We start from the raw sequence: 12,247 nt of genomic DNA on the forward strand, positions 1-12,247 counted from the left end.
TGAAAAGGTACAAGCTATTAGCTACATTTATGAACTTTGATTCCATCGTATGACAAGTTATTTCAATCTTTTAAGTCACTGAGGCATAGGCAAATATTGGAATGGGTTATTTATTTATTTCTTAGTCCAGAGATATTTCAGAGATCGTTCGAGGCATTGGTTAAAGTTTTTGGAGATTAATCATGTGCAAACATAAAGACAGATAGACAGACAGCTACTCCATGCCTGGTGCCAGTAAAAGCTCCCTCTCACATCCCAACCAGCGTGTCCCAGACTTAAACCTGAAGGGTCTCTTTGCTGGTAAGAAAGTTCTGTGGTCACTTTGGGCCAGACTGCACGCCTCTGTCAGCCTCGGGGTCTGGGGCATGCTCTTCAGTAGGTGCAGGATCAGTCCCTAGGCCTGCTGCCAACAAATCAGGATGCCATTTTAGCAGATACCAGATGCCTCTTGTCTGAAGATAAAATTCACCTAGAAGACAAGGTTTATTTACCACTCATGCTCTCAAAGTATGTGTGCATGGATCTTTGAGTGAGAAAGACTTGTAACCTAAAAACTGGCTTAAAGCAGCTAGGTAGTTGGAAAGACAGTTTGGAACAAAATATCTATTATCAATTTTTTATTATTGTTAGCCTGGTGCGATGCAAGTTGGTGAAGCTGATGCAAGATAAAAGGGCCCTCCAGTGCTAACTACTTCCAGAATCCCAGCAAAAGGAGCTTTGCTACTGTTGTGTTTCTGTACAAGCAGTATTCCTAACGTGGTTTGCACTGCAGCTCACAAGCCTTGCTAGCACTTTGAAACATTATTTGGATGAGAAATGCCAAACCTGGCAATGTGGTGATATAATACACCAATAAAGCAAATTCTGTGCAATGTTCAATAGGAAAGATTTTTTATATTATGAACAATTTTTATTTAATGTATTTTTTCTTAAAAGCAGCAACACTGTATCACCCATAATAAATCATTCTTGGCACTCGTTAATGACTTTGTTATCCATTTCCACCCTCTCTGTTTCTAAATTATGGAAACAAGTTTTGGAGTGCAGTGGGAGGCAGCTGAATGCTCCAGCAGTCTGCTGTGAATCCAGAGTATTTTGTTAAACCTCTTGCACTATTTCCAAAAAAGCTAGAAATACTTTCATGGCAACGGACTACAAGGGGCTGTCTTTTTCTATAAAATTCTAAACACACACATTTTCCTTCCTGATTTTCTCTGCATGTGTCAAAGTTAAGCAGGAATTCTATAGCACTTAGTACTTGCTGATGTAGAAATGACTGCCAAATGAATGGTTTATACTGGAATATCTCATTATTTATATAAGTATGCTACAGTATGGACATTTAATTTAGTTCTCATTCCAAACCCATGACAAGTCACTTTGACACCTTTAAGAAACTTTTCACATATGGTAAGATGCAGCATTCAAAACTGTAAAAGGAAAAAAATAGATGACTCAAATTAAAGCAGGGATTTTTAAACAATCAGAGGAAATACTTCAAGTTTGCAATAATACATCTCAGCCATTTACTGTTTAATAATTTTAATGATAAATTAACATATGTGGGGACCAAGGATGGTACAGTAGTTTTGGGGGCTGGCTCTTTTCACTTTCAAAAGACCTAGGGCAAAATTTTGCATGCATTAATGGAAATGTCTTTTTGGGTATGAGGAGTGAAATCTTTCATGGGAGGTTCTGATATGTTGTGGTGCTGCTGCAGATCTGAACATGAGGGAATCCAAGCACCAAGCGCAGGTACTGAGACAACCAGGTAGGGATTTGGTATCTGCACTACCTATGCCTGTCTCTTACCATCTTGTACACTTTCACTTCATGAATAAAATAGTCATGTTTATCCCCCACTCCACGTAAAAATACATCTCTGCCATAAAACTAAATCAGACTACTTGTGTAATGGAGCTGACTGGAAAGTAGCACCAAAGCTTGATTTACGATGTAGGCTAGGTGTGGAAGTGTTTGGTTTCAAAGCTGACAATTTATACGGAGCACTTTCTCTACGAAGTGTGAGTTTGAGCCATGAAGTCTGGCTTTGGAACAGCAACTGTCTGGGTACTACCAAGAGTTGGGGTGCTCCTACTCAGCACGATGAGTGGCCCATTTGCCAGGACCCCTCACAGCAAGGAGCACACACTAGTGCTCCAATATACGAATGACCATGAGGGCTAATAAGGCTAAGTATGACTAGTAACACTGGGTTTCTACTGGGTGAAAGCCTGCTGTGAACCCTTTCCATGCCTCCTTGCTTAGCTTCAAGAGACCTAAGGTGTGGGGCTTCAAAGTAAGCATGGCCTCAGCATGCAACTGAAGCACTTAGTGACCTGTTGTGCTCTTTGACCATGATGTTGCACCAAAGTAGTAATGTTTTGCTACTTAGAGGGCAGCAAGCAGGCAAGCACATGTGGGGAAAGACCTCAGTTACAGCCAGATGGTTCTCCCAAGGCACCCCGCCTTGGGGCTTCCTTGCAATATCAGGCAAGTGCCTTTCAGCATTTGCCACTGAGATGAAAATGCACAGAGGTGCCTGAGTTGTGTAGTTCTTGCCTGGGCCTGGAATGGCCTGCTCTTGCTGTGCAGGATGGAGGTGGGCTCCAGGGTCCACTGGGTTCTGTACATATATATAAATACATACATAGAGAGAAATAGTTGGATGTCATATAGGGATCAAGTAGAAGGCAGAAGTATTTTCTGTCTAGAAATGCGTAGTGTATAATAAATAAGACAGCAAGAAATTGCCACTAAGACAAAGACTTAAAAGACACAAAACATGAGGTGTTTAGAGTGTATTTTGTTTATGTTTTTTATAAAATGAATCTTTGACAAACATTTTTGAAGAGTGAGGGCTTTTAGCCAACCGGAATAACAACATTACCCAGTGTTACCAAAATAAAGATGAAATACTGTCAGTTGTAACTTCTGAAGCTTTTTCTAATCCATTTTCTTCTTTTTTCTGCTCATCTGGATCTCCCCTAATTCATGTGTGCTCGCTCTCCAGCCTGATCCTCACCCCTTCATTACGACCACAAGCTGCTCCCTTGACCCTAAGTGCAAGAATCAAGATTATCTTCCAAGAGTATCTAAGAGGGAGGAGGGGAAAGACAACATCTGGATAGTTTTCCTAGGGCTTTTTGTGTTTTCCCCTTTAGAATATATTCTGTGTCCTTTGGAGGGGTGGATGCACCCCCTCCCCGTCCCAAGCCCTCCCCTTTGGAGAAGCAGCCACCAGCCTGGCCACCTGGGAAGGCTCCTGCAGTGCATCAGGCGACTATGCAGCTGTGAGACCTGCTGAAGTACACGGGATTCTCTCCGTGAAGGCCAGTGGGGTTGCCTAGCCCAGGCCCCACATTTTAAGGTAATCTAGAATACGTAAGAAGGGGAGCTGTATTTTTTCCAAGGACGCTCATGTGTATCCCAAGCCAGTTAGTTTGTTATAAGGCTGATATTGTAATGGAGTCCATGAATGTTCGTGCTAAATGGAAAATGAAAGGGGACTACCCCACATTTAATGAAACAAAACACAAGTGAGTCAGTCTTTAAATCTTTCACCAGATAATTTCTCTCTCATAATGTGCTCTTTCTATCCACTAATTTGACAGTGTGTTCTTTTAAACGTAGGTATCTGATCGATGTCCCTGGGTAAGTTCATCTGGCTGATGAAACAAAACAGCAATATCTAACGACAACGTCTGGCACAGGTACAAACACAATCAGTCTCTCCCATTTATCTTGAGATTGCATGCAAAGTACTCTGAAAGAAAAACACACTACATCTCTTCTATTTTTTGATGTTGAAAGATTTAAAAAGTGTAATCCACATTAAGCTTCTACATTTCACCAGCCAAGACTGAATGAAAAGTATGTACTTTTAGATGGTAACTGCACTATTCGTTGTTGCTACTAACTCTGTGCAACTGCGTGGGGTTTGGGGGCTTTTTACTCTTCTTTATGGAATTCCTGGAAGTGCTTTGCCAAATCATATGTAATGTTTAATTCATATAACTTTCCTTTTCTCCTGTTTCTTAAGTGAAGCCGTTAAGTTAAAACTTGAAATGGAATCTCATACATCCACCTTGAATGCTGAAGAATAAACCACAAAACAGAGATCTGAGAAAAGTTAAAACTGTGGATTTGAGAAATGTTTGGGTTATTCTTAATGTTTCTAAATCAGGCACAGTGTTTCTAGTATTTACAACTGGATCTATGTGCTGGTTTTAGAGAGCACTTAACAGTTAATGATACATGTTTTAGGTATTTAGTCTATCACAAACAATTATATATTTATATCTTTGAAATTTGTTCCCATTGGTTCCACTGAATGGATAAAACCAGCAGTGAATTCTATGCCTGGAAGAATCCTACTGGGCAAGATTTGAACTGTCTTCTTGCAAAAAGCACCTTCAGAATACAGAAGATGTGTCGGTATTTTTACCTGGTTACTCTATTTTCAACACAAAGACTTCTAGTGGTTACTGAGGCAGGTTGTTTAATCTCTAATCCCTACCAAATTTTTCAACAAGCCACATCATCTACCTCTAGTCTGTCTGCCATGGTCCCTCTTCCTACTGCCCAGATAAGAGGAAAAAATTCTGGTGAACAACTTCTTCATATACCTTTAGAATCAGTTGAGAGTGGAGGAGAGGTAAACATATCCATACGTTTGTTTTTAGGTTTACACCAGCAGAGGCTCTGATGCTATTAAGGAGTGTCTAACTTACACTGAACAGAGTTTTTTCTTCCTCTGGTACAGAGAGAACAAGATCACAGTCCCGTGTAAATGTGCTAGGGAATGTAGAAACACTGAATTAGACACATGTTCCACTTTCTTCGTGTGCTGAATCACCCTTGTCAGGAGCTTCTTTAGAGACCTAATACGGCAATCTGTCATTCACAGAAAACAGCACGTGGAGTGTAAAATGCCGTTACTGGAATTTATCAAGAGCAGCTTCCATAACCTGCTACACTGTAAAAATGTTCACATTTTAGCATGCCAACGGAGCTTCAGCATTGATACCTTCAACAAATAGGAAGCACATGGCATATTAAGCTTGTTTCCTCTCAAGTCCACAGTTCAGTTTTAGAGGATACGTATGAAGAGAAAATCCAGGCATCAACTGCCCAGGTTAAAGAGGCAAGGCCTTTTCTTGTGTGACTGAAGTGGGGAGTCACATAAAGCAAATGGACTTGGCAGCTTTCCCTTGCTCCTTTTTGTTTCTGAGGTTGAACAGCCGTCAGAAGATACCCAGAAAGTAATGTGATCCGTCAATGACCATCTGTCCATGAAAAATACAGAGTGTTGGAGTGAGGCAAGGAAAGGGGGATTTCATGGGCAAGGTTGTTCAGCCTTTCTCAAATAAGACACCAGTTCAGGTAATCATGCTGGGTCTCTGAATTGGAGACAGATAAGGAGAGCACCAACAGCCTGCTGAACAGCCACATCGTTAGAATGAAATTAATTTGCCCTTGAACTCCAGAGTTCAGAACTGGATTTGATCTCCTGCGGCTTTGCTTGGTTTTGACCCTAGTGTCTCAATTCAGACTAATCTATACCTTGACATGTCCAAAAGGGTGAATCTTCTTAATATGAAGTTAATATCTAAGTTGGGCCCGTTTCTGCAAGGAACTCCAACACAGACACAACGGAATGCAGCAGACCAGTTCCTGCTGGCTCTCATGGGGTTTGGTGGCGGTTCTCCCATTTGTTGGGGCATATTATTTCTACAGGAAAAAAGGGACTCACATTTCTGTTGTAGGTGAATACAAATGCTTAGCAGTTTGCATTTGGGAAGAGATTGCTTCTTTCCCCTATATATCCTGCCATAGATTTTAATTAATAAGAAGCTACTCACTTACCTCTACTAAGCAGACACTAGATTAATGTAATGCATGGCAGTGAGGAGCATTAAGAGACGTGCAAAAAACCTCCTATGTTATACATCCACTTCTGTGAAAATGGATATTGCAACATGTATTATTTCCTGCTGACTTTTCTTCTTCTTCACTGGCCTCCTTTACATGTGTAACTGTAAAAATGTACACAATTTTTACATCAATTGTGCAAAATCATCTGAGTTGTCAGTGGAGGTATTACAGAAAATCTAATTAGTACTTACTCACCTTTCTACCAAATTTTTCAACAAACCAGGTAGCAATGAAAGAATTTAACTTACACATCAATAAAGAGCATATTCTGTTTGCTGGCTCCAAATGTTCAGTAGCTCCACCATAACAGGGTGTGCCTGTCAACTCTACAGCGTGTTTCATCATTTGTCAAAGAAGTAGAACTGATGCAGCAATATTCAGAACTTTTTGTTTCAGCAAAATCCCCATTGATTTCATGAAAAGATGCAAAGAAGGTTCAGGCCATATTTATAAAAAGATTAAGTCCATATATGTGTGTGTGTGCATGTGTGCATGTGTGCATGCATACATATATGTAATACATGTACATGTACAACACACACAGGGACACAGAGACAAATCTTTCCTTTTTTTCCCTGACTGATAAGTTATTTACGTAAATGGAAGTTTTGTAAGAAATGAAGGCTTGAACTCCTGCAAGTATTTACCCTGGGTTTCAGCTCTGAGTTTTTATCTAATTTTGACCTCCTGTGGCTCCCTGATTTTAAAATAGCCCCTCCTAATTTACTGAGGATATAAGGTGTATCAAGCTGAACAAGACACATGTCTCCTCAGATACAGGCATTTTCTCATTTAAAAAAGAAAACTCAAATCTACATTTGCACTCATTCCCGTCTCTGTTTTGAATCTAAGTTGTCAATCTAAATGGTCAAATCCAGTACTGCTGGATTTTTAGCATAGCAAATATTGGACAGTCTTACTCAAAAAGTTCCACCCAACATGCAAACTTACTATTTATTATTATTGCTAAATTGCATGGGTTTATTGTAGAGTTTATCATTAAAAGATAGGATTACTCAAGTGCTAACTTCTAATGGGAGTTTGGAGGGCAAGGGTTGACTCTTGGAAGTAAGGTCATGTGGTTCTTTTGGTTTGTTGTACATGAAATAGGAAGGTTCTGCTGATTATTACAGAAATGTACATTCTCCCTTTTGTACACTAATGAAAAGTTTTTAGAAGGAAATATTGAGAGTTCTGTACATAATACAGATTTCATAAAACTATAAATTCTTGGCACGCTAGTTAGACATATTTAACTTATGTGTGCCTAATCTGTATTTTTACAGGATTTCTCTATCCAAGAGTTCTGCTAGCTATAGATTACTTCCACACAGAAACACATACATCTGGGTGTTAGCATCTGTGCAAGACTTGATTGGTTGCATATTTGCTTGTGAATTTTCAGATGTGGGGAAAAAAAATCCTATTTCTCGAGGACTATATAAGGAAATAGTTCAAGTCTTGACATGACATCATATTATTCAGCAGCAGATTATCAGCCTGCATCACCACACAGTACACAGTAACTAGTTGTTTATTTAACATATGGCAGGAAAAGTGCCTGCTTCATCAAACTCTACATATAATGATCATCTCAACATTGCTGCTTCTATAATGCCTTGGAAAAGTTCCCTCTATGCTCAAAATGATTGAGCGAGGATCACATTATGGGTCTCCAGAGATCAAATAAGAATTCTCAAAAGACGAAGAATGATGTACATCTGCTTTAGTGTTGAAGGTTACATAATATTGACCATATCTCAACACCTTTGGAGTCTTGAAAGACTAGCCCAAAGGAAATATACACCAGGAACAAGATCTTGCACTTCTTTGGTGCTTTTAGAGTACTCTAAGAGACATAACCAGAGAGACAAATGTTCATCTTCTTGTCCCCAAGGAATAGAAACATTTTTAAAGAGTCATAATTAATAATAATGTGACTTGTCTTCCTAAAATGCCTGCCTGACATTGAAGACAAAAGTTTTGGCATTGTTCAGGAACAGTTCCTCCTTGTGAAAATATTAGTCCCGTAGTACTGCCAATATCTGTGCCATCCTAGATTGTCTGCCACTCTGTGTGTCCGATGCCTGATTGGAAGGTGCCTGAGGGAAGTTCATCAACAACCATTGAAAGATTTCAAACTTTTACTTTCATAAGCCTCCTTCTACTTCTTCTTTCATGCCAAATCCTCTTTTCCCCCTAGTCTTTCAACTTCTTCAGAAGCCCAATCCAGAGCTCACAGACCTGTTGGGATTCTCTCCATTACCTTCTGTGTGCTCGGGGTATTTCCTCTACTACACAGCTAGGGTAGAGGGTTAGCAAAGGTCTTTCCTACTTTCTGGACACATGTTACAAGGCTAAATAGATTGCATGATTAATGAGGTAAATACAAAGCATCTTTGACAGGATGGGAATGGAGTCCATAGATGTTCTCAAAATTCTGTCAGAGGTGCATCACTCATTCAACATAATGGCTTTCGTCATGTGCAGTTGAAACACCCAGCCAAATTCCTCGCCAATATGAGGCAAACTATGAGCCCTCTAATTACCTGAAAGTAGTCAATGTGCTTTACATTTATATCGCACACTTCTATCTTGGAGTTGGCCAAGGCTTATTGATCCAATAGGGATTTTCTGAACCTTCTTCAACTGGAGGAAAAAAACACGGCTATTGCCTTTGAAAATGAGAGTGTGAAAATAAAAAGAGCTCCTTCCTCCCTGTCCGTGGCCCCAGGCCACAGAGGATTTTGAGGTGACCACAGGCACTTTCTTTCTCCTTGAACTCTCCTTAGCTGAAACCTTCCACCGTGACGTAGCCTCCTCATACATTCTGTAGCTGTGGAGAAAAGAGATGTCTTATCGACCAAATACTTCCTCTCCCATCCCTCCAGGAGTCTCTCACCTAGCTGAAGACTTCATCCTATTTAAGACCAGAGATCACTGCAGTCATCCTGGGCTAGCCTCCAGCAATCCCAGGATCATTTGTGGTATCTACAACCTCCTCTGGGATGTTGCTGGGACCGTTTGGTTCTTTTGTTTTGTAGTCTTTGTTCATTCTTTTTGTCCTGACCCTTTAAACTAAAGGCCCCATCTCTGTCCCCTGTATTCAAATGTCTCAAAGAACAGTTTGATGGATTAAGAGAACCATTTTCAGGCACGGTCCTCTCCTTGCTGAATTCATACCACTCGCTCATCTCTGCCAGCCACAAGTCTGGCATCCAGTTTGGCACTGAGTACTTTCCTTCCCTTATGTGCATTAAACATGCTCATTACACTATAGCTTCCACATCATAACTCATGTAACTCACCCAATTACACATCTTTACTTTCTTCTCTTCTTGGAAGCTGAAGCTCACTTCTTTATGATGACTATAAGGCCCAGTTCCCAGACTTCTTCAATGCATGCCAAATGCTGCTGCCAACCTCCTTCCACTTGAAAATAAACATGAACATATCACCCTCACCCGCAACTGTATTTGTTTCAGAATGTTGATCAGAAAAAAAAAAGAAAAAAAAACTTTTATTCTGTAAAATTCTTCCTGGGCTTTGTCCAGTTTATCTCATGCTTATTCCTTTCTCCCACCACCTCTCTTATGTGACTGAAGTGAAGAAGACCTCATAATTAAGAAAACATTTATCAGGTTATATTACTCTCATATGGTTATCCTACTGTTTAAGAAAGGGTTTAGATTTAAAGAAATTACAATCTCAGTGTTTCCCTGAAGTAAAATTGAACAAATGTTAATTAAAACAGCTAGACATATATAAATACACATAAATATATGCATACATATATGTGTGTGTGTGTGTATACACACACTTTAACAAGTAATTTCCTGATTGTTTTCTGGCAGCAGCAAGCAGAGAATATACAAAAATTAAGAGTTTGTTACACAAGAATCCCATGCTTTGCTGCTCACTGTCACTCAGTGGAATCTTCAGCCCTATGACTAATATTTGGGTTTCCTCTGCAACTTATGGGGAGTTTAACAAGTAATTTCCTGATTGTTTTCTGGCTGTAGCAGGTAGCAGATATACAAAAATTAAGAGTTTGTTACACAAGAATCCCATGCTTTGCTGCTCACTGTCACTCAGTGGAATCTTCAGCCCTATGACTAATATTTGGGTTTCCTCTGCAACTTATGGGGAGAATGAAACAACTAAAAATTACTTAAGCACTGATTAAATTCTGTTAGAAGAAAGAAGAAGTAGTAATTCTCAAGAAGGTGGGAAGTTAAGTTCCATCTTGCAAAGAGGTTTGAACTATGTCTCTGTTGCTAAGTAAAACAGGGCTGAGAACCCTTCTCTGGCCCTGAGGCTAAGTGGCATTTGTCACTAGGTCTTTGGGTCCCAAGTGGTGCCTCTGTGGTTCAGAAAAATAATTATTTCCTGTGGGGTTTTAGTTCTGAGTATCAGAGATAATATAAAGGTTGTACTGTAAATTGTTCAAGTGATATTTTCATAGCATGAAGGGGAGTGAGGGTGTGGACTGAGGGCATGGAAGGGTACCTGGGACCGCAAAAACTTCTGGGATAGTGTTGGAGGACTGCGATAGTGCAGGATGGAGGGAGCCAAACCAGGTGCCACCTAGTGCAGACTGCACCTTGGGAGTGATCCCTGGTGTGCGTGGCACCCCCAAGCACTGTCTTAGAGAGATCACAGCCAAAGCTGTGCCTGGGAGCATGCTGGCAGCCAAACAGGGTGCTTTTTCTCATGCCCCCTCCTTGCACTATGCAGCAGCAGTGTTTGCTGCCATTAGCATCTACTTCCAGCGGAGAAGATGTGTCCTTACGCACCTTACCATGCACACATGACTGGGCTGTTGGAGGAAATAGGATGTGGGTGTGGTACCCCAGTAGCAGATTGTTTCTTAACCAGTAAGGTATAGACACTTAGTCTTGCCTGCTGAAGTGGCTTAACTGACTGAAACCAATTCAGTGTTCACTGGACTGGCCTTTTCTGCATCTTAAATAGGCAACAAAGTCAATCTTAGTCTAGTTATAAAGTCCTTGTTTATAAGGAAGATAAAACTGATGACAAAAATATAAAAAAAAAAAAAAAGATGGAATGAAATGGGATACCAGGTCTGTTTAAATTGCATGTTTTATCTTTTGGGAAGTAAAAGGTCCATGGTGTACTTGAGCTAGTTCAAGAACCTATGAAATAAAGGGGAGAAGATATCAAAGGACAGAGACAGAATTAACCCAGGAAAAAGGAGGTTGAAACAATCCACAGAGGAAAATACAGAACATCGCCACAAGTTCAGAAGTAGCAAATTTTCCACTGGAAAGTCGACCAGCTTTAAACTGATGTTAAATTATCTAAACTATCTAGCTTTCCACAAAGCTTTTTCTGTAGCTTTGATCTGTACGCACAACTTCTGAGAGAATTGCAAGACATGACAAACAAACTAAATTGCACTTCCTAATTTCTGCAAATAAGGCAATATACTTGTTTATTACAAAAACTATTGGGAATGAAAACAAACTGAATGTATCCTGAAATTTTATGCAGTTTCCCTTACAACTAATAATTATTTTGCTCTTAACTGATACAGTCTTGTTTGGTTTTATTTATTCCCAACAGCAAGTTATAGAAATTATTTAAAAGGAAAAAAACCCAAACCAACACAGATTCCAGTTAAGGCAGTTAGTGTTGTTTGACACCAATATCTCTGGGTGTATTATTCGCTAACACTGCGTTACATTTCAGCTTGCCTCAGTCCTGCAGAACTTCAACAATGGATGCGTTTATTATGGGCATACTAGATTCCATAGACCATGGAAGAACTTACATAAGCTTTTTCTACACTGAAGGGAAAAAAAAAAAACGAAAAAACGAAACCAAAAACGTCTCTACATATCTGTAAATAGTGCTTGCTCCCTGAGTTCTTGACAGGGATACCTGTGTCTGGGGCCCACCGTAAAATGGAGGCTTTGGTTGTTTTAGGGAATGCGCCCGCTCCTTTTGCCATGGGATGGATACAGAAGAGGATGGGACCCCCAAAACCCTCCTGTACCGTTAGGCACCAGGAAGGGGGCATCAGCTCTGCTCACCTGCAGGTAGGGCAGGGTAGGAGGTTGCTATTATTAAGAAGACAAAGGATTTCTTGTCGTGGTGACGACCTACGTGAGCCGCCTTTGACAGTACCGGGGGGGACTTTTCATCAGGCTGAACCCAGCGGGAAGACTAAAGGACAGTAAGGACGAAGCCTTGTCTTCTCTCAGCAGCGATCGGAGCTGAGTATTAGAGCCCTCTAGTGAGATTTCTCGGAGCGGATCTCCCCCTCCGGCCCCGCGGGGCCGGCCTC

Source organism: Aptenodytes forsteri, unplaced genomic scaffold (assembly GCF_000699145.1).
Source record: "Aptenodytes forsteri isolate BGI_AS27 unplaced genomic scaffold, ASM69914v1 Scaffold130, whole genome shotgun sequence".
NCBI classification, from domain to species: Eukaryota; Metazoa; Chordata; class Aves; order Sphenisciformes; family Spheniscidae; genus Aptenodytes; species Aptenodytes forsteri.